The sequence below is a fragment of the Lissotriton vulgaris genome, chromosome 8 (genome assembly GCF_964263255.1).
Source record: "Lissotriton vulgaris chromosome 8, aLisVul1.2, whole genome shotgun sequence".
Lineage (NCBI taxonomy): Eukaryota > Metazoa > Chordata > Amphibia > Caudata > Salamandridae > Lissotriton > Lissotriton vulgaris.
Genome location: NC_141696.1, coordinates 1,008,431,392 through 1,008,454,631, shown reverse-complemented (window position 1 = coordinate 1,008,454,631; position 23,240 = coordinate 1,008,431,392).

Genomic DNA, 23,240 nt, shown 5'->3' with positions numbered 1-23,240 from the left:
GAAAATTTCAGCCGATTCCGTCCACAAACGCCAAAGTTATTAGACATAGAATTTTCAAAAGTTCCATAGAGAAAAATTCCTAACTATATATACCTACTGGCTATCGCCAGTAGGTAATATATATATATATATATATATATATATATATATATATATATATATATATATATATATATATATATATATATATATATATATATATATATATATATATATATATATATATTGTGCTCGATGGAGAATGTCCAACAATGAGCTGCACACGAAACGAAGAGGCTTTTCCCAAAGAAAACTTTATTCGGGTGCACACAGCATTTCCTCCGGGTAAACTGGGGCATCGGACCGCAGCCCTGACGTGTTTCGAGTGTCCTCTTTTTTGAAAGGGAATGCAGTCCACTGGTTTATGATTCACCACATCATCCATATATAGCAATATCGCCCACCATGATTGTATAACTCACATGAGATTAGGCGTTGCATTGTGGGTGATGCAGTGCATAACTGATTCCTCTGATGGCAGCCCCTGTGTATATATGCCAAATGAAGGCTCTGCATGAGCCCCGGGAAGAATGTCTGTTATTAATCCTCCTATGCACAGGTGCTTCCATTGGAGGAATCAATTATGCACTTCATCACCCACAATGCAATGCCTAATCTCATGTGAGTTATCAGTTCTGACTTGTGCCTTTTTGTTAAATGGTGTCAATGTGTTCAGTAGTTTCTGAGAAAATGACAGTTAAAAGCATATATATATATATATGGGCGCGGTGGATCCGTGGACTGTGAGCGCACCATGGCCGCACCATAAGCGTACCCTTCCAATCACGCACTGAATGCCAATTGGTTGTCAAGTGGTTGTCAACATTCGAAACCAGGAACTGTTGGCAACCATTTTGTGTCTGTAGAAGCGAGGCTGAAGAAGTAAGTGGAACAAGTGTGCAAAACGTAGAAAGGGGGCAGGGTAGAAATACTTTGACCCTCTAGACTTGCTAAGGGGGTCCTAGCAGGACTCCCAGGGTCCACATTTCTTTTTTTTAAACAGCAAGTGCGCGTACGGTGCGCGGACTCTGCCGTAAAAAATAAATGAATAAAACTGAGCTTTTTATATAATTAGTCTTTGGGGGGTCCAAATCCGGGGGCAAATTTTTTTTTAATTTTATGGGGGGCCCAGAGAGTCCCCAAGCCCCAGGAACTGCACCCCCGGGGCTACAAAAAATGGTTGGGGGCTCCAAGGCCCCCAAAGCCCCGGGGACCACCACCCCCGGGGCTTTATGTACTGTGGGAGGGGGCTGCATGGCCCCCCTCCTGGAGCACTCGAGGACCCTGGGGACCGCCATCCCCCAGGGCCAGCTCCTGCAGTGCCCTGGGGTGCGCACCAGCAAACTTGGTTTGGATTTTGAAAGAGAGAGCAGGAATCCTGCTCTCTGTTTCAAAATCCAAACCAGATTGCTTTTCCACATGGGGAGCTGCATGTTAGCAGCTCCCTATGTGGAAAAGCAATGCTGGCTCCCAATCCCGTAGAAGTTGTGTACCAAAAGAGTCATGCATCGAAAGTGTGCACACCAGGGGGGTTGCACTGAGCGCTGCACTGGGTGCGCGACTTCTCATTTTACCATAAAACAATAGACCCTATCAGTAATTTTTAATATACCCGGAACCAAATCCCCCGGGGATTATAAAAAATGCTGGGGACCGTCGGGGGAGCTTCAATGCCTCCACGGTCCCGCTGGCTCCCCGCATAATTTGGGAGCCAGCATTGCTTTTCCACATGGGGAGCTGCTAACATGCATGTGGAAAAGCAATCTAGTTTATAGTTTGAAAGAGAGAACAGATTTCCATGCTCTCTCTTTCAAAACCCAAACCCAGGGGCATATTATCAAGGAACGGCATTATAATTATCTCCCCTTTTGCAGCAGTTTTCTGTTGCTAAAGCGCGATAATTATAATGCCATGCTTTATAATACGCCCCGCAGTTTGATATAGGAGGGTGGGAGCCGCGAGACTCCCGCCCTCTCATAGCAAACAGCAGTGTCCTGGGGGTGGGCACCCCGAGACAGTGCAGGAGCCGGCTCTGGGGGGTGGCGGTCCCCAGGGCCCTTGAGGGTTGCAGGTGGGGGCCATGTAGCCCCCCTCCCACAATACACCAAGCCCTGAGGGGTGAGGGGCTGGGGGGCGTCGGTAAGGCCCCATCTCTAATTTTGCAGGGGGAGGCTTGGAGCCCCCCCAACCATTTATTTTATAGTCCTGGGGGGTGGCTCTCACTCTTGCATAGAAAACAGCAACGTTGAAAAAAATCTTCTGGTAAGATAACAAAGGATTTTCGCAAATTTAGTTGTAGTTTGATGCAGTTAAAGCTGCGACAATTTTAACTGTGTCTTTGTAAATATGCCCCTAAGTTTTGTAATTTCGAAAATCCAGTCTCCCATTTAAATAGGCACAAAATATTTATTGAAGTGCATTGTGAATCGTGAAGCAACGCTGTCTAATTGTGATCGATAAAGAATTGAAAGAGTTGTATACTTCTTTTGCTCGTAATGTGCATAGGGTCAGATTTACAAGTTCATTGCGTTACTATTGCATCACTTTTAAGATGGAAAAAGTGACGCGAAAGTGGGGCAAGTGGCTTGTAAATCTGCTACACAGTGTTCTGTCTTACTTTGCCTTCTTTTCTGTCATGTAGAGGATCCTGGGTAAATATAACAGTTTCTGTACAGTCAGTACCTTTCAACCCTACCCCAAAACTGCTTACTGCCTATTACCATAGTAACAGTTCATGGAACACTTACATGAGCACAGAGGTTAGAAGTTCACCACAGAATCTTGCTAATCGAAACAGTTACTGTGCTTGAGTTGTGAAAGTTTTCCATAGGAACCATTAGACGTAGCTATCGACTTTGATAAAGAGCTGGTAAAGAGTTAGCCTCAGTATTATATTTCTAGTTATAAAAATCATTTCTATTTATAAATGTTTAATAAATATATGATTATCACACTAAATAATAGTGAAATGTTGTCAGAAAAAGAAGACGCATATAACTTTTATTATGAACTTTTATTAAAACTACAATAAATAACTAGAAACTTGACTTTAATATAACAATATAATAAATAACTACAAACATAACTTTAACATAACAATATAGTAAACACAATGTGATATGGACTCCAATAGAAGTAGGGTAGGTAATCTGCAAAACAAAAATGAAAATAAGTGTTTAAAATTAGATCGATGTGACTGTAGGAGGTCAAACATTACAAGTTAAGGTAATACAGGCAATATTTGTAAATTTGCACGTCTGCAGTGTGCCTGATACATTCCACCTCTCTTATAGGTGTGCTTTCAAGAGGTGTCTTTACGGTAGTGCCTACTGCGTCAGATTTATAGTATGGATGAACAGGTCTTTAAAATGATTCAGAGATGAGATAGAATTAGGTGAGAGATCAAGTCCTTATGCAGGACAATATTCTTTGGGCTTATTTACAAGCCTCTTGTGCCACTTTTGCGTTACTTTTCCCATGTTAAAAGTGACGCAAAAGTGGCGAAAGGGGCTTGTAAATAAGCCCCTTTATTTCCAACGTATTTATTCGGGGGCATTGTGTATCTAGGCCGCTCTGCTTACATTCTGTAAACACTGTGGCCAACAGAGTTCACAACTTGAACTCAGCTTCGGTTGTACATTGCTGACTGTCTTACATTCAGCCTCGGCAGAGTGGACAGCAGCGTCCATAACTTTAAAAGAGAAAGAGAAACGATGTGAGAGAGAGTGAGAGAGTGAAAGAGAGAAAAAACAACATTAAAACTGTGAGAGAGAGAAATGTATAGATGGAGCAGTTAATACTAGAGACAATCTTTGTAGCTTACCTTTCTAAGCATGGGCTGAAAATTCGTTCCGCTCGCGGAATTTGCAGATTTTCTGCGATTTTGCGATCCGCGAATCACGCAAAATCGTGGTAAAATCCACTAATCAGCTGGACGAATTTTCAGCCAAGCACTTACAGGGTTACAGCAGCAGGTGCAAAAGTTGAAGCTCATTTTTTGTAACCTTTTACAAAAGGGTTACAAAGAAATTAACTTCAGCTTGGGCACCTGCTGCTGTAAGCCTGTAAGTGCTTCTTGGCGCCTCGTTGCCTACTTGCAACTATTCTCTGACCCTGCTCTGACCCTTGAAGCAGGGTCAGAGAATAGTTACAAGTAGGTAATGAGGCGCCTGTCACACAAAAATTAAACTTAACAGGAAGCACTGACAGATATAAAAACAAGCATTTGCAGTGCAATAGGTCTCGCATTAGGAACGTTTGAGCTATTGGCCTTGTAAATGACAATTTTTTTAATTTATGTGTTGATTTTGAAAATAGCTAAATTAATAGCTTTGTCATTTACAATGCCAATAGTTATAACTTTCGCAAATGTGATACCTATAGCATTTGTAATGCAACATGTTTTGTAGTTACGTGACATAGATTGTATTGATATTACAAATTACTATGGCTTTTAATTTTTTAAAATATTTAATACTTAAATAAAAGTGATTTTAATTTATAACGGCTATAGCTTAAACTTTTGTAAATAACTTTTGTGAAGATTATGTTCAGTGTATTTTATTGTGACGAAAATCTAAGAACAGAAGTGAAATATTAGTATCTTTTTGTGACATTTGTAATAAAGCTTGAAACATTGAGAGAACATATTTGAACCAGTTGTTGTTGAATGGTTGCGCAGATTGATGCTGGGGTGGCGCTGAGTGGTGCAGTGGTGGTGCTGAGTGATGCTGTAGTGGTGCTGAGCGATGCTGTGGTGGTGCTGAGTGGTGCTGTGGCAGTGCTGAATGATAATGTGGTGGTGCTGAGTGATGCTGTGGTGGTGCTGAGTGATGCTGTGGTGACACTGAGTGGTGCTGTGGTGGTGCTGATTGGTGCTGTGGTGGTGATGAGTGATGCTGTGGTGGTGCTGAGTGATGCTGTGATGGTGCTGAGTGGTGCTGTGGTAGTGCTGAGTGATAATGTGATGGCGCTGAGTGATGCTGTGGTGGCGCTGAGTGGTGCTGTGGTGGTGCTGAGTGGTGCTGTGGTGGTGATTAGTGATGCTGTGGTGGTGCTGAGTGGTGTGTTGGTGCTGAGAGATGCTGTGGTGGTGCTGAGTGATGCTGTGGTGGTGCTGAGTGGTGCTGTTGTGGTGCTTAGTGATAATGTGGTGGTGCTGAGTGATGCTGACTGATGCTGTTGTGGCGGTGAGTGGTGCTGTGGTGGTGCTGAGTGGTGCTGTGGTGGTGCTGAGTGATGCTGTAGTGGTGCTGAGTGGTGCTGTGGTGGTGCTGAGTGATAATGTGGTGGTGCTTAGTGATAATGTGGTGGTGCTGAGTGATGCTGGGGTAGCGCTGAGTGATGATGTGATGATGCAGAGGGCAGAAAGGCACAAAAAGCAGTCTAACAAAGGGCAGAAGGGCAGAAAAACAAGGGGAAAACGAGTCTAACAGAGGGCAGAAGGGCACAAAAAACTAGTCTAACAGAGGAAAGAAGGGCAGAAAAACAAGGGAAAAACAAGTCTAACAGAGGGCAGAAGGGCACAAAAAACTAGTCTAACAGGGGGGAGGAAGGCACAAAAACGAGTCTAACAGAGGGCAGAAGGGCACAAAAACGAGTCTAACAGAGGGCAGAAGGGCAGAAAAACAAAGGAATAACAGAGGGCAGAAGGGCACAAAAATGAGTCTAACAGAGGGCAGAAGGGCAGAAAAACAAGGGAAAAATGAGTCTAACAGAGGGCAGAAGGCAGAAAAACAAGGGAAAAACGAGTCTAACAGAGGGCAGAAGGGCATAAAAAATGAGTCTAACAAGGGGGCAGAATGAATCCTGCCCTGCGTGTTTGTCCACGAATATGCCACCATTTTGTGCAATACCTCTACTCAACTGGAGTACTTTCTACTGTCTAATCAGTAAGTGCCCCCTCGTTGGCTAAATGTATAGGGGCAGATTTACAATAACTGGCGCATACTCAGGGATGCGCCAGTTATTGTGCGCCACAGCTCCGCCACCCATGGTGCACCACATTTACAATGCGGCACACCATGTGGCAAAAACAGCACAGATGCGCCACGCTTCTGTGCCGTAAAAGCAGCGCATTGCTGGAGCTGCGTCGCAAGCGAGACGCAGCTCCAGCAATGCTCTGGGGGGCCCTATCTCCCCAATGCTGCGTCAAGCCTTGCGCCGGCTTGAAGCAGGCGCAGAGTTTTGACGCAGCATTGGCCTAAAAGTGACTGAGTGAAATCTTGTAGATTTCACTCAGCCACTTTTAGGAGGAGTTTCTGTGCAGGAACGCCCTCCCCTGCGCCGGAACGCCTCCTGATGGTGCAGGGCTTTACAACGTGACGCATGTCTCAGATGCGTCACATTGTTAATACCCAGCACCATGGCGCATCTTTTGTGCTGCTGCTGCCTCACAAAAATGACGCTACTGCGGCACAAAAGAGGTGCAAGCGGCTTGTAAATCTGCCCCATAGTGCTTTTACTACACTGTAGCTGCGTAAAGGGCCAGAGGATGTGTCTCCAGTGACCATGTGTGCCTGTGCCTTTGTTACAGGCACACATGGTCACTGGAGACACATCTTCTGGCCCTTTACGCAGCTGCAGTGTAGTAAAAGCACTATACATTTACCCAATGAGGGAGCACTTACTGGATTAGCCAGTAGAAAGTACTCCAGGGCAAATCGCAAAAAAATCCACGATTTTTCAGGAAAATTCGCTAAAGGCGAATTCGCAAATTTCGCCCATGCTTACTTTTTGCCTCCTTTGTGTGTCCAAGCACGTGCTGGTTCATAGTGCAGCCTCTAGTTTAGTGATCTGAAAGATAGTATATAGAGTTAGTAATAACATAGTACATACAACTGCACAAGTATATTTTTGCTTTATTTCTTTGTACACTCGGGATACTGTATTTCATCAACTTTCACTGTAAGGAGGTGTCTGTGCTCTGTTTTTCTTCCAAAGTACTATATCCCATGCACTCCCACTGCATACGGTGAGTTTTCAATACTGCGTACCCAGACTGTTGCACCCCATTGACTCCCAGAGTACGGAGGTGAGTGCTTTTTCTTGCGCACTCAGAGGCAGATTTACAAGCTCCTTGCACCTCTTTTCCCATGTTAAAAGTGACACAAAGGTGGTGCATGGGGCTTGTAAATCTGCCCCTGAGACTGTTGTAACCTGCCTATTCTCACTGCTTGGTGGTAGTTATACATTCCTACGCAGTCAAGCTGCTGCTCACTACCCACTCTCTCCGTCCACAGGTGACTTGTCGTTGTTTTGGAAACAAGCTTCTTTGCTCACCTTGTGCCATTGGCGTGATTCAAAGAGGGTGCACCACGTGTCGAAGCAGCCTTCTCATCCGTTGTTACGATGGCCACGCATCATCGCATAATACACAAACGCTGAGCTTTGGAGGTGTTTGGGGGGACGCCAATTTGTGAAACACAACCTGTAAGATAAAAAGGAAGTTCACATTGTTCGTCATTTCTTACCAAAGGAGAGAGGAAATGAGAGAGTGGCTAAAAAGAATATTCACAGCTCACCTTTCAGTCACTGGTGTGTTTTTCACCATGTGCCGGGACATAATGCACCCTGAAGCTCTACATCTAAAAGATAGTAAAAGAAAGATGTTATAATTGGTAATTGTTACTATCTTAATGTGGAGTAGAATTACAAGCAAGCCGGGCTGAAGACGGCTGGAATGCCAGAAACCGGTCCTCGGAAGCTGGTTTCCAGTCCAGGGAAGGCATGGCTTGGCAGTTCGGGCTGGACTGTTCCCATGAGGCACAGGGTCAGACTGATTTGCACTGGGGTGGTGTGGAGTGCAAAAAAACGATGGATTTAGGCCCAGATCTCTGTACTGGGGTGAATGTATGACATTGTTCTGCATTCTGTCCATCAACTGTAGTTTTTGCAGTAGAATTACATGGACCTTTCACACAACTTCCCTCCCACATTTAAAAAGAACTATTTGTACAGTTCCAACTTGTTAAATAGGCTTCGATTTTTGAAAAGTTTCTATAGTAGTCATCTTTTTTTTCGGTTGTGAAAGCAAGTGGTGCGAAGTGATACACATGGTTTCTATCAACATGAGCGTCAGACATTTGACCGATTATAAAAACGTTGCTGCTATTGGAAAAAACTATATAAATGCAATAAGATATGGTATTTAGGACTGGGAACGCCTAAATCGCTGCGTTGCCTTTATGTATCAAGTCTGCTGCATCCCATCAACTCCCTCCGATGTGCACCCAGGCCTCATTGCTCACTTTTTTATGGACAGGACACCTTCTACATCATGCAGTCCCGCTCTGCCACCAAGAAGTCTGACATATGGTGCCAAGTATTGAAATTGTTATGGGAAAGGACATACTTGTGCAACTATCTTCATCACAGGTTCCTCACCCGCTCAGTCCTTGCGGTACCACTAACTCAGTGACCTAAGGGCCATGCACGTAGTAGTGGACCGTTTACTCAGTGGTTCGGGCCTACATGAAGCATCCGAACCACTAGGACGGGACATCACAGTGCTTGCGATGGAGCAACTTTAAAATAGCATAGAGCACGTGTGCTTCGTCTTTTTTATTTGTAGGGTCACGTGTATAATGACGCATGTGCTGGATGGGTGTGGTGTGGGTGTATACGAGGCATGGGGGAGTGTGTGTGTGTGCCGTTTTGACAACTAAATCTGGAACTAAGAAATCAGTACAATGGAAATCTGGGCAATGTTGCGTTGTTGTGTTTTCCTGGAAGCTTAAGCGGAGCGGGCTGGACTAACGTATGCCAAAGTTGCGCGAGGCTCTGAACCATGATTCCGGAGCTATGGGCATGGTTCCATCACTAGCTATGTGAGAAATCAAGTGATTCAGGTGTCCATTTTGTAGTGCTGATGTCACCCGGGTCTTAAACGCAAATGTGTCATTATGTCTGTAAAGTTCCACAATATGGCCAACATGGAAGGTACGGAGTATCACTGATCCTATATTCATTCATCGATGCGCACATAGGCGATGGTGGACATGTTGCATTTCTGTGGTTTTGAATGATTGTTGTACATTCAGTGGAGTGTTGTAGCTGTTGTAATACAGGTCTGTGAAAGGTTTAAGTTGCAGTTTTTGGCACATGAAAGGAAGATAATATATATATATATATATATGTATGTGGTCATTCAGGTATACTGTTGAACTTGGTGCTGGAAATCAGTGTTCGAGGCTCGGAGTTGCATCCACATCCTGTTATTGTAGAGTAATGACGTAATCTACGCGTGCCTTAAAATGTACTGTAAATATGGTGCTCATGTAAATTGCTGATATAGTTTTGGGTTGATTATGCGCTATATGCGCTATATAAATATGCAAAAAAAATTAAAAAGAGGAATAGCCCACACTTACTGTCAGAGGTAAGATGGATGCACACGCTATTTATAGCACAATATAATATGGTAGGGTGCAGGAGCAGTATTTTACAAACATAATAAATACACAGACACAGATAGATAGTTGAAGTGGGTACGGGCACTTGTGCTGGACTCCATATTATTACGTTGCTGTTGGTAAAAAGTAGAATTGTAATCATGATATCATACACAAATATTCAATCATAAACGGTTTATGACTTCTGCTGTACAAAGGTAGGAGCAATATATGTGAAATAATACACAGAAGATTCTATCGTAATGGGTTCATGAGTTGTGGTGCACTGAGGTAGGGGCAGTTTGTGTGGAGCCTGCGATAATGCGTGGTCCAGGCAGACTGCACTGGTAAGAATGTCTTTTGGCAACTGAATTTTGCCATAATAAAGCCATGTGTTGATTATTTATGGTGCACTGAGTAAGTGGTACGTGTGGTGCTCAGCGTGTGCTCACCCTGCGATGATGCATGGTTTGGAACGGTCTGTACTCAAAATATTGAGTTTTGCATACTGCTCTGCGTGAATTTTGAGGTTAAAAAAACTACCATTAATGGTTATCAATTGCTCTGCAAACTAGGTTTACTGATTGTTCTCCATAACAAATTAAATGATTACATTTCACGCAGGGCATTCTAACTTTCTCAAAATGGGGACGTATGTCTGGTGGCGATGCTGAAGGTGATACCCCAGATGTACTTGGTATTGCCGGTGATGGAGGTACATTTTTGCGCTGTGTTCTACTTTTTTTGTGAACATAGTTCACAGGATGTAGGGATTAAAGGTGCTTGCACATACTAGAAGTGCCACAGGAGTATTTTTTTACTGTGACTTAAATAAATCAAGGCTAAATTCCCTACTGTCTGTAGTGTAGATACAAAGCTGAATTCCAGTTGTGAATCTTATTGTCCACAGTATACATCGAAGCCACTATGCAGCACAGTCATAGAAGAATGCTTTTTTTCACTTATTTTAACGAAATTGGAATACATACAGTATAATTGTCTCTGCATTAAGTAAATCAAGGCTGAATTCCCTACTAACTATAGTGTAGATACAAAGCTGAATTGAAGTTGTAAACCCTGCTGTCCACAGTGTAGATCGTAGGGTGGACTGCATCATCTGTAATCATGATTGAAGTGAAAGATAGAACATGTATGCAGCGTAAATTTTATTATTCAACTAAATCTATAAGTGATATAAAAAAGTTTTTGAAGGAATCATACTAAAGGGATATTGTGTATGGATTGATAGGTGTTATACTTAGTTTGGTTTGCACTGAGTTAGTGGTAACTGTAACAACAAGGTTCCGTGGAGCCTGAGACAGGCCGTACTGATAGTAATGTTTTTTGTCTTGTGAATTCTGCCTTAGTATGGCCACATGATAATGATTTTTGGTGCACTGAGTTACTAGTACCTTTGCGCTGAGCTTGTACGTATCCTGCGATAATGCGTAGTGCAGGGCAGCCGCACTGGGAGCATTGTTTTTTGCCTAGTAAATTCTGCTTTAATAAGGCTGCGGGGAGATGACTTGTGGTGCAGTGAGTTAGTGGTACCGAAAGAAGCATGTGCGTACCCTGCGATGATTCGTGGTTTGGGTAGGTCGCATAGGTATAATATCTCTTGTCTACTGGAATGCGTCACGTACAATCGTCATTCTACCTGAATGGTGAGCCCTCACAATGTAGATCGAAGGCAGTAGTCGTCACTGACATCAAGAAATTCTTTTTGTTGTATCTTTTAACCAAATCTGAGGACATACAGTACAATTAACTGTATCTTAAAAAAACAAGGCTAAATTTCACGCTGTTCATAGTATAGATTTAAAGCTAAATTCAAGATGTGAACCCTGCTGTCTGCACTGTAGATCGAAGGCAGTAGTCAGCAGAGATATTGACAAATGATTTTTGACACTTATTTTAACAAAATCAGAACACATACAGTACAATTGTCTCTGCATTAAATAAATCAAGGTTGAATTCCCTATTGTCCGTAGTGTAGATGCAAAGTTGAATTCAAGTTGTGAACCCTGCTGTCCGCAGTGAACATCGAAGGCAGTAGTTGACACAAATATTGATGAATGCTTTTTTGTCACAGTTAACAAAATCTGAGGACACAGTACAACTGTCTCTGCCTTAAATACATCGAGAATGGATTTAATGTTTTCAGTAGTGCTGATGCGCTTCTGGTATCAAGTAGTTAACTCTGCTGAACGCAGTGTACATTTGAAGGCAGTACTCAGTACAGACATAGAAGAAGATTTTTGTTGTATCATTTAACCAAACTGTCTCTGTCTTATATAAATGAAGGCTAACTTCAATGCTGTCCGTAATGTACATGGAAAGCTGAATTCAAGTTGTGAACCTTGCTGTCTGAAGTGTTGATCGAAGGCAGTAACTGACACAGACATGGAGGAATGCATTTTGTCACTTATTTAATCTAAATCTGAAGACATATAGTAGAATTGTCTCTGCATTAAATAGATGAAGGCTGAATTTCCTACTGTTCATACTTTAACAAAATCTGAGGACATAGTACAATAGTCTTTGCTTTAAATAAAGCAAGACTGAATTCAATGTTGTCTGTAGTGCTCAAGCACTACTTGTATCAAGTTGTGAACTCTACTGACCGCACTGTCGATCGAAGGCAGTACTCAGCACAGATACTAACGACAAATTTGTATCACTTAATATAATAAAGTCTGAGGAAATAGACTAGAATTGTCTCTGCCTTACGTAAATGAAGGATAACTTCAATGCTGTGCGTAGTGTAGTTCCAAAGCTGAATTCAAGTTATAAACCCTGATGTCCGCAGTGTAGATCGAAGGTAGTAGTCGATACAGGCATAAGTCTTCGGTGCTGTGGCGTTGAGTTCGCAATCGGCCTGTATTGAGGAGACACGTGGTCATGGTGGCAGTCACGTCGCAGGGTGAGGACGTTCGCTGTGGCAGAGTCTTTTCTCTTTGCAGAAGTGAACCACACCCAAGGCGTAGGCTATTTATTTATACTCTTACGCTGATGTTGCGTACGTATGATCAGCCCATTTCAGCTCTGCTTCAAGAGGGGGAAGACAACACAGCAACATGACCGAGATATTTCCCAGAATCTCAGATAATATGGTTGCGTCCACTGTGCAGTACACACATATCAATGGTATATCTACACATGGAAAAGTTGTTGGTTTCTATAGTGAGATGTGTATTTCACCGGTAGTCTTGGCAATGTGTAAATTATTGTTGATGTGCGAGTTCCTTCCCTTATACATTGTTGGTTGCCACATCTTTGAACATTGAGCTAGTGTGTTGTTGAGGGGATATATTTTTTTGAGAAGGTCCGTTGTCCTGTTTTGCGCTGCCTTTGAGGTAGTAGAGGGGGAGGAGTCAAGAGGGATGGTTATAGTGGTAGTGGTACTGGGTATTGTGATTTTCTTGGGTGTCGGAAGTGTAAAATTAGTACCTCTGTCACATATTGGTCTTTAAATATGGGTGTGAGTTGGATGTAATTCACGCAGTACATAGTAGACATCCTTACACTAGTGTGGTGGAGGCATTTTGGATGCGCTGTAGTCGTCGTAGGTGTTTGGCTGGGATTCCAGCATAGAGTGCTTTGCCATAGTCCAGCCTGCTGCTGACGAGGGCCTGTGTCACTGTTCTTCTTGTTTCGGTCAGGATCCACTTGTAGATCCAGCAGAGCATGCGGAGGGTGTTGTAGCAGGAGGAGGAGACGGCGTTGACCTGTTTATTGCTGTTGGAGGGTTTCTTCAGTGGGGCGAGGGTGTTGGCACAGTCGTTTATCCACTGCGTGAAGTTGCGGGCTGCAGCATCTGGGTTGGTGAGGTCAGTGGGTGGGTTCTTGGAGAGGGTGGTGATCAGCTGATCTTCGGTGACTTTACTCCAGCAGCGGTGAGACAGCTGTTGGGTGCGATGGTGCGTGGTTGGTTTTTTGAAGGTGAAGTGAATGCAGCGGTGGTCGGTCCAGTGGGGTTCGGTTGCGTGGTCGAAGGTGACGTGGGTGCTTGTGGAGAAGATGGCGTCCAGCGTGTGGTCGGCGGCGTGGGTGGGCGCGATGACATGTTGTCTGAGGCCGAGGTTGGTGAGGTTGTCGATCAGCGTGGAGGAGTTGGCGTTGTTGTTATTCTCGAGGTGGAAGTTCAGGTCCCCGAGGAGGATGTAGTCCATGGAGGCGAGTGCATAGGTGCTGGCGAGGTCCGCAAAGGAGTCGCTGAAGCGGGCCCAGGGTCGGGGGGGTCTGTAGATGAGAGTTCCTCTGAGGGTGGAGTTGGGGTCCGTGTGGATCCGGAAGTGCAGGTGATCGGCGGTGTTGATGGAGTCGTCTGCGTGGATGGTGACCTTGAGGGTGGACTTGTGGACGATGGCTATTCCTCCTCTGATGCCGTTGGCGCGGTTCCTGCGAGTGATCTTGTATCCTTCTGGGATGGCTACGGCGATGTCTGTTGCAGAAGAGTCGTTTCACCACGTCTCGGTCAGGAACGTTACGTCCGGGCCTGTGGTCTCGAGCAGGTCCCAGAGCTTGATGGCGTGTTTGCGTGCAGAGCGGTTGTTGAGGAGTATGCAGTGGAGGTGGTTGGGTCTGGTTCTTGGTGGTTTGATGGTTCTGTCGCAGGTGAATCTGCAGCTGTGGCACGAGAAGGGTCCGTGGGTGTGTTTTGGGGCGGCCTGGTTGCAGCGTTGGTCTCGGGTGGTGTTGAGAGCATGGAGGGAGTCGGCGTCGTAGCTGACTCTGGGTCGGGTGCGGTGGGGGGTACGGGGGCCAGGGGTTCTGGTGCTGTGTATTGTCCAGGCGCGGACGGGCGCAGACAGGCCTAACTTAGGTGCGCCCTTCATATGAGGGGATGTGGGAGGGAGGAGCAGCTGGGAGGCGGGAGCGGGGCGGCCAATAGGATTGCAGGTGGGTGGGGCCACCTGGATGCCGCGGTGGGAAAAACGGGCAGGGCCGCGGGAGAACTGGGCACAGGAAGGAAAAACAAGTTTAGGCAAGAAAACAAGTACAGGCACAGGGGAATAAAAACAAGTCTGGGCAAGAGAGCAAGTTAGGCACTGGGGAATAAAAACAAGTCTGGGCAAGAAAGCAAGTACAGGCACAGGGGAATAAAAACAAGTCTGGGCAAGAAAGCAAGTACAGGCACAGGGGAATAAAAACAAGTCTGGGCAAAAAAGCAAGTACAGGCACAGGGAAATAAAAACAAGTCTGGGCAATAAAAAAAAACAAGTACAGGCACAGGGGAATAAAAACAAGTCTGGGCAAGAAAGCAAGTTAGGCAAAGGGGAAAAATACAAGATTCTGCAAAAACAATGCAGGCAGAGCCGCGCAGCAGCGTGGGGAGCGACCTGTCTGCGAGCAGGGCCATAGGTCGCTTCTTTCAATGCTGCGTGGCTTCCATATCAGGGGATGTGGGAGGGAGGAGCAACTGAGGGGCGGGAGTGGGGCGGCGAATGGGATTGCAGGTGGGTGGGGCCGCAGGGCAGCGGGTGCCGTGGGAGAACTGGGCACAGGAAGGAAAAACAAGTTTAGGCAAGAAAACAAGTACAGGCACAGAGGAATAAAAACAAGTCTGGACAAGAGAGCAAGTTAGGCACCGTGGAATAAAAACAAGTCTGGGCAAGAAAGCAAGTACAGGCACAGGGGAATAAAAACAAGTCTGGGCAAGAAAGCAAGTACAGGCAAAGGGGAATAAAAACAACTCTGGGCAAGAAACCAAGTACAGGCACAGGGGAATAAAAACAAGTTTGGGCAAGAAAGCAAGTACAGGCACAGGGGAATAAAAACAAGTCTGGGCAAGAAAGCAAGTTAGGCACAGGGGAAAAATTACAAGATTAGGCAAAAACAATGCAGTCAGAGCCGTGCAGCAGCGCGGGGAGCGACCTGTCTGCGAGCAGGGTCATAGGTCGCTTCTTTCGACGCTGCGTGGCTTCCATTTGAGGGGATGTGGGAGGGAGGAGCAGCTGGGAGGCGGGAGCGGGGCGGCGAATGGGATTGCAGGTGGGCAGGGCAGCAGGGCAGCGGGGGCCGCAGGAGAACTGGGCACAGGAAGGAAAAACAAGTTTAGGCAAGAAAACAAGTACAGGCACAGAGGAATAAAAACAAGTCTGGACAAGAGAGCAAGTTAGGCACAGAGGAATAAAAACAAGTCTGGGCAAGAAAGCAAGTGCAGGCACAGGGGAATAAAAACAAGTCTGGGCAAGAAAGCAAGTACAGTTACAGGGGAATAAAAACAAGTCTGGGCAAGAAAGCAAGTACAGGCACAGGGGAATAAAAACAAGTCTGGGCAAGAAAGCAAGTTAGGCACAGGGGAAAAATACAAGATTAGGCAAAAACAATGCAGGCAGGGCCGTGCAGCAGCGTGGGGAGCCAGACACTGCCCCGGGGACCACCATACCTCGGGGCTCTAAGTTACTATATATGGGGGGCTCACTGGCCCCCCCACAGCCGTGGGGACCGTCACTCCCAGGGGCTTGTTAAAAAGGGTGGGGGGTCTTATGACCCCCAGCCCCGGGGACGGCCACCCCTGGGGTTTCTATAATATGTGGGGGAGGGTCACCTGGCTCCCCTCCCGAAACCCAAGATGGCTGTGGGGACTGCCACCCCCCTGGCCAGCTCCTGCAGTGTCCCGGGGTGCCCAATCCAGGACACTGCCATTTGCAATGGCAGGGCGGGAGCCTCGCAGCTCCTACCTTGTCATTGTAAACTGCTTTCCTATTTGGAAGAGAGAGCAAGTAGACTCTGATTCCCTCATCCATAAAATGTACACCATCTCTCTTATACATGCCATGCATATTGAAACGCAGATTGTGTGGTAAATGGACCCCATTCTATAGTCTCTGAGAAAAGCAGAAACAGATTTATTCACATGTTTCCTAGCTTTCTCAATCTGTGGACAAAATTGATTGGACCAGTTCCATTTCTGCCTTTGGCATATGTTAGAATAGACAAAGGCAGTTTGGGGGAAAAGTGACATCAATTCTCCAAAGCTGTTCTTCATAAGCATTTTGTTTTAATTTGATCAAGGGGGGGGCCAAATCCCGGGGTCAATATCAAAAGTGTTGGGCAACAGTGTTACCCCAGCTTTTTGAACTTTTTCTTTATTTGAACTCTGCTTTTTTTACAGTATCTTTCTGCCTCTTATCGCAATCTATTCCACAGCTTCCGTTTGTTCCAGTGTTCTTAGTCTTGTTCACTTGTTGTTCTTTTGCTCACTTACCTGTATGTGTACAAGATCCGCCTTCCTTCTTTTTTGCAGCCTTCCTTTGTGTAACTTCTTCTTTTATATGTGACCTTTGTGCTTCAGTGCTTGATTTAGTGTTTTGAACATACCAGTACACTTGTGGACATGTAGTTTACTCCTTTCCACTCCCCCCTCCACCCTAATTGACAAAATAGTGGGGGGACACAAAGTATGGGGCTCTGGTTGTTACAGTGTCTTAAGCTTGCAACACAGTAGGTAGGACACAGATTTACAAACCCAGCCTCCACCAGCCATGGACGTCCCTCCCCATTGTTGCCACCTCCTTTGCTATGCCTTATCAATGAAATGTCTTCACTTGACCTGGTCCTCCTCCAGTGTATTCTCCTCATAGTCCAAGCCTATACAACCCATCAATTCATGTGCCCTTGCCCAATCGGTACGTGGTGGACCGCACCAGATACTGCACATTATACACCGCCTTGGGCGTTCCCGCTCTCAAAATGCTTCCACTGGCCATTGTGCATGCAGGCTTTGGTCCACCCTTTTTATACATTTTTCACTTTGAGATATAAACTCCTACCTCTGTTCTTCATCTCCTACATTTTACTTTTAAATTCTCTTGGAAATACCTTATCAACCCTTCAAGAGAAAAAGTAAAAGTAAGACTATTAAGCAAAAATGAACATAAATTCTTAAAGAACGATCATCCTATTACTCCAGTGTTTTATTTGATTCTTAAAATTCATAAGAATGAAACACCGGTACCAGGGCGTCCGATTATCTCTGCACAAAGAATCCTCCTGGAAGCTATGAGTAAGTATGTGGACTTCTTTTTACATGAATTTGTAGTATCACTTCCCTCTTACATTAAGGACACTGGACACTTCCTATCAAAGCTTAAAACAGTGGGATGGCAAAAAGATTATCTTTTAATTGTAATGGATATCTGTTCACTTTACAGTCCCCCACCCATTTTGAAGAAGCCCCTGGGGGTGGCGGTCCTCGGGGTTGCGGGGGGGCCCGATTAGCCCCCCGCATATATTAACGTAGAATCCAGGGTGGTGGTGGTCCTCCACCCATTTTAAAGAAGCCCCTGGGGTGGCGGTCCCTCTCCTGTATGTATGTATGTATTTATGTATGAGACGGTAATGAAATACAACTTTGTCTCTGGCATTTACTTGTCCTGAAATGTCATTTGTAACTTAAACAAACCAGGACTTGGTAATGACTGAATGCATGTGACAGTGTGTGTTATGGGCAGGTCAGTACTTCTGAGTTAAAAGGAAAGGTAAACTGTGCTGCCTTTTTTATTAATGTTAGATCCTTTTAAATGTACTAGGATAAAAGAATGAAAGTATGCTCTCCTATATGTATGTATGTATTTAAGTATGAGACTGTAATGAGACAGAACTTTGTCTCCATCATCTACTCGTCAGGAAATGTTATTTGTAACTTAAACAAACCAGGACTTGGTAAAGACTGAATGAATGTGACAGTGTGTGTTATGGGCAGGTCAGTACTTGTGAGGTAAAAAAGGTAAAAAGGAAATGTAAACTGTGCTACCTTTTTTTTGTTAATGTTAGTTCGTTTTAAATGTACTAGAAAGAAGAATTATAGTATTGTCTCCTGTATGTCTGTATGTCTGTATGTATGTATGTATGTCTTTATGTATGAGACTGTAATGAGACACAACTTCGTCTCATGGTTGAGACATCTGTATAATAAGCTAGAACAGGGGGATATACTTTCCTTCAATCTCGGCAATTAGCTGCTGACTTATGTAACATTCTGCAAAACTGAAAAAAGTGTTAAAAATGTACATGTTGTGCAAATGTCCTAGCTTATTTTTAATGTACATAAAAATAATAGGATTGGGGTTGAAAAGCAATCATCAGAGGTTTCAAACCAACCGTGTTAGGACCATACTAGTGATTAGAGAAAATCATATGCGAATACCAATGTGCTTCCGATGGGAACTATGGACGCGCTCCGTAGGCGATCACAAGTGTCATCCCTAAAAGCCCTCTTTCTTATTTACAACTATTCTAACGGAAATAGTTATTAATATAAAATAACATAAAGTAATGTATCTTCAACAAATGAATGTTAAAAAAAACATAATGGAAGTATTATTACCAGCATATCGACAATACAGTACGGTACAGTAAACTTATGCTCCAAAATGCCTCCTTTTCTTGTTTGCTTGCAATTTGTCAGAAGCACTAACTCTCCTTCTCTGAAGGTGTACAGCATATATATTAGTATGCTCATCTAAACCATTTGTCTGTGGGTGATAGGTTCCACTTACAGAACATTCGATTTGTAAAAGCTTAGATAACTCTGAATTAACCTAAAGAAATAGGTATAATTATATTTGGCAAGCAAAATAGGAAATAGCATTGCATTATACAAATGTGAGGCCGAGATTGGTCACTCACTTTATTCTCAAACTCCTGGCCTTGATCTGATAGAACTTCCATGGTCTAGAAATTGAGAAATAAACATCAAGGAAAATTGAAAGACATGTCTTCAAATAAAAAAATTCAAAACAACATTTTCACTTTGTATCTCAAGTGCAGGCAGAAAAAGTGTAACGAGCATTTAAATGAGAAATATATGGGTTTCAGAAACAAACCTCTATAAGACTATCACAATGGAGATTTACATTTAAAAAAAATATTTATAGAAGCAAGAAAAATTATAACTCACCCATTGTTCAATTTCAATTGACATATTCGGCCAATAAAATCAGGAGGACATGCTTTTTTTCCCTTTTGTTGATACCAGAATGCCCACTAATAAGAGACAAATGGAATTCAGAAAAAACTTTTTGGGCTGCTTCAGCACCAATGACAACTTTAGTGTTCTTTTCTTTACCAGTGTAGAACAAGCTACCATCTACTGAAAAAAGAGAAAAGAAAAACGTTACAGTAACAATGCATGTCAAAAACAATTACATGAAATGAGAACATGCCTTCTCTTAACGAGCCTTAAAACATTACAATGAAAAAACATGAATTAAAAAATGATAGTGTCGTCAATGGTGAATTTTTTAGACAGTCTATGCAATCCATGCTTCTGGACTTTAGTGAAACCTTCAGTATACACATTATGTGTTACATAATGAAAAAGCTCTTCGTACTTAGTGGCATCCATTTCTATTTAAAATGAGGATAAACATAAAAACAAGGTTAAGAGAATATCATCACATGCTCACAGTACATTACAATACCATAAATAACTAAATATGTGAGTGAATACACCAATATTATAACAACTGCCCCGACCCCTGACCCCTCCCTCTGCTCACAAACTTTGAAGAAGGGACGGCCATGTGGTGCAGCACTTCACAATCATGTCACCTCACATTCAGGGACGGGGAGAATAAGTGGTTGCTGTAAATACGCAGAAACAGAGGCCACAAGGAAGCCCCCAAAAAAGGCCACTTTGATGAAGATGCCAAGTTGTAACTTAGTGAAAACAAGCCGCTTCAGTAACAAGGTCTGTGCATGGCATGGCCACTTGGTGCAGTGCTTCACAATCAGCGTGGGAGAGATTAAGTGCCACGGAGAGATTAAGTGATTTGCAAACACACAGAGGTTGGACTCTATTTGTAAAATGGTCGGCCCTACGCACTGTGGTTATCTCAAGTTGGTGGTACCAGAAAGCGCTGACTAACTTGTCAATTGTATATCAATGATTACCAATAGTACTCTAAGCCTAGAATAAAACCTGCCCTACAAATGGGGACCACAGAACCTTGTCACTCTGGCGCAGCACTTACCAATAAGCCACAGGGAACAGGAGCAGCGCCTCCCACCCTCTTGTCGAAGTTTCAGAACATTCGACTACTTACCAAGCTTTAATTCCTAGGAAAGATGTTTCTACAGAAATACTACACCACCTTTCTAACTTCAAAATATGAAATATCTTTCAAACTACCTTTCTTCCCAAATGCAGCACAGAACATCTACCCTTCAAATACTCAATAACGTTCCATATATTTAAGATGAAGGCCACACTGGTTATCTTGAGATTCTAAACCAAGACAAATTAAAGAAGCAGGAAACCGTGCTAAAATACACTGCTTTGAGAACGGCCATGTGGCGCTTGGCAAATTGACGAAACGCAACAGGATTAAGTGATTTGCACAGAACAAAGGATAGCGAATCAAGTTTAACGTTATTAAAAAACATGGATAGCGTGCTAAAATACAACATTGTCCAATCGATTACATGTGCAGTGCATGGGGAGGAAGCAGCACGTGGCGCACTATTTAAATAATGAAAGGCAGCAGGATTAAGTGATTTGCCCATAAACAGCAGCTACCAAGGCTAGTTATTCAACATACAAGAGCTGGAAACCGTGCTAAAATACACTATTGCCAAAAACATTACTTTTGCAATGCATGGGGCACGTGACACACTACTTACACGAGAAAAAACACATCATATTAACTTGGAAAGCACGTCGCACACTGCTGCGGGAACGACCACGTGGCGCTTGGCAAATGAAAGAAATGCAGCAGAATTGAGGGATTTGCACAGAAACAAAGGTTACAAAGTCAACTTTAACAATATAAAAAAAAGCAGGAAAGCGTGCTTAAAAACAGCATTGCCAAATCGAACAAAAATTTGAATTTACGCGGTACTTAAAGATTGTTCAGATTAAGTAACTTAATTACTGTTAAAAAAATACTCTCCTACGAAGAAGTGGATACGAACACTATCAATGGCTGTGTCTGCGGAATAGGAAACGTTTGAGTTCAGCGATGCAATGCAAGGAGTGAACACTATCGGCAGGACTGTGACTGCGGAATAGGAATGCTTTGCAGAACGATGATTGGTTGAGCATGATGTCACTGGGTGTGAGAGCTGTGATTGGGCATGTTGTAACTGAGCATGCCCAAATAAAATGAAATACTTTAGGGGTTCACGGCCAGATGGTAGGACGTATTGTGTGCATGCACAACATTAACATGCATGTGCTATCACAAACATGCATGCGCAAAGTGAAGGCAACTCCTAGGGGGTACACAAACAGATGGGGTTCGGATAACGATAGAACACCGGCTCCCGCAGGAGGCGGGGAGCCGGCAGGACCGTGGGGGGATTGGAGACCCCCACGGTCCCCAACAGAGAGGGCCAGCCCTGGGGGATGGGCTCCCCAGGGCTACCAGTGGTGCAGGAGGGGGCCACAAGGCCCCCTCCCCATTAACAAAAATTCATTTTAAAAAAGGCCGACCCCGGGGAATGGGGTCCCTGCGGCCTTGAAGTGGCCTCAGGAGGGTAGCTATGCAGCCCTCCTCCATAAAAAAAAAAAACAATAATTGGCCATGCCCCAGGGGATGGGGTCCCCGGTGCCCGGAATTGGACCTGGGAGGGGGCCACGCGGCCTCCTTCCCATAAAAAAATGAATACGGATACTGCGCACATTGTCATCGTACCATAAATGCACCCTTCCGATCACACGCTGAATTCTAATTGGCTGTCAAGTGGTTGTCAACATTCAAAACTAGAAACTGTTGGGAGCCATTTTATGGCTCAGTAGAAGGGAGGCTGAAGAAGCCTGTGAAATGTGTGTTTAAAATGTGAAAAGGGGGAGTTTAGACTCAACCACAGATAGGTCTGCTCAGAGGGTCCCACAAGGACCCCCAGGGCCCCTACATTTTTTAATTTTTGGAGGGAAAAATTGCGGGGTGCGCGAATGGAAAGGGGCGACCGAATCGGTCCCCCCGAACTTATGGACGAGTGCCTCGATCCCCCCGGGAAGCCATTTTGGGCGGGAGGCGCGTCTCAGCTGGTATGCCCGAAGCGGCGTAGCTGGGGCGCGCTCGTTCCCGCCCTAAGAGTGGGCTGGCCTAGACACCGACGCAGCGAGCCACGCCCTCAGGGGCAGGCAGGGGCGGGTATACGCCCGCCCTGAAGACGGATAAAAAGGGACGCAAGACCAGAAGACATCCTCTTGTTCTTGTGCTCTGAAGCTGCACCTCCTCGCTGCACGTGAGCTCGGGACAGAACGAAGAGCCAATTTTGAGCGTTTTAATCTCTCTCTTTGTCTTTTAGATACTTCGTCGGAAGGATGCCCAAGAAAGGAGCAAAGAGAATGTCGACTGACCAGTTGGTTCGGGCACTCATGAAGGACATGTCCGAAATTAAGAAGCGGTTGGCGGAGCGAGACGGCGAGGAGGGATCGGGGCGTCCACCGGCCGGAGGAAGGCCAAAGAAGCCGAGAAGGGGGCCGGTCGGGGGAGACGTCCCGGTTCCCTGTTCTCCGCTCGAGGCGCCAGCCCCGGTACCGGCCCCGGTACCGGATGAGGGGATTCCGATTCCCGTGATAGTCACCCCGACGCCTGCCGGAGATATGCCTCCCGAGTTGGCGGCACAATTGGCAGCATGGTTGGGGGACAGTAAGGGGGGCGCCATGGCTACCGAAGCGCAAGCTCTCATGAAGCAGTTGCGCGAGAAACATGATACAGCCAAGGTGCCCGCGCCGGATGCGGCGACAGACAAGCCCCAAGGGACGGCAGCAGCGTCCGGTGCAGGTAAGCGGCCATTGCCGATTGCAAGGGATGAGTCAACACCCTCTCGTAGGGAAAGATTGGGGCAACA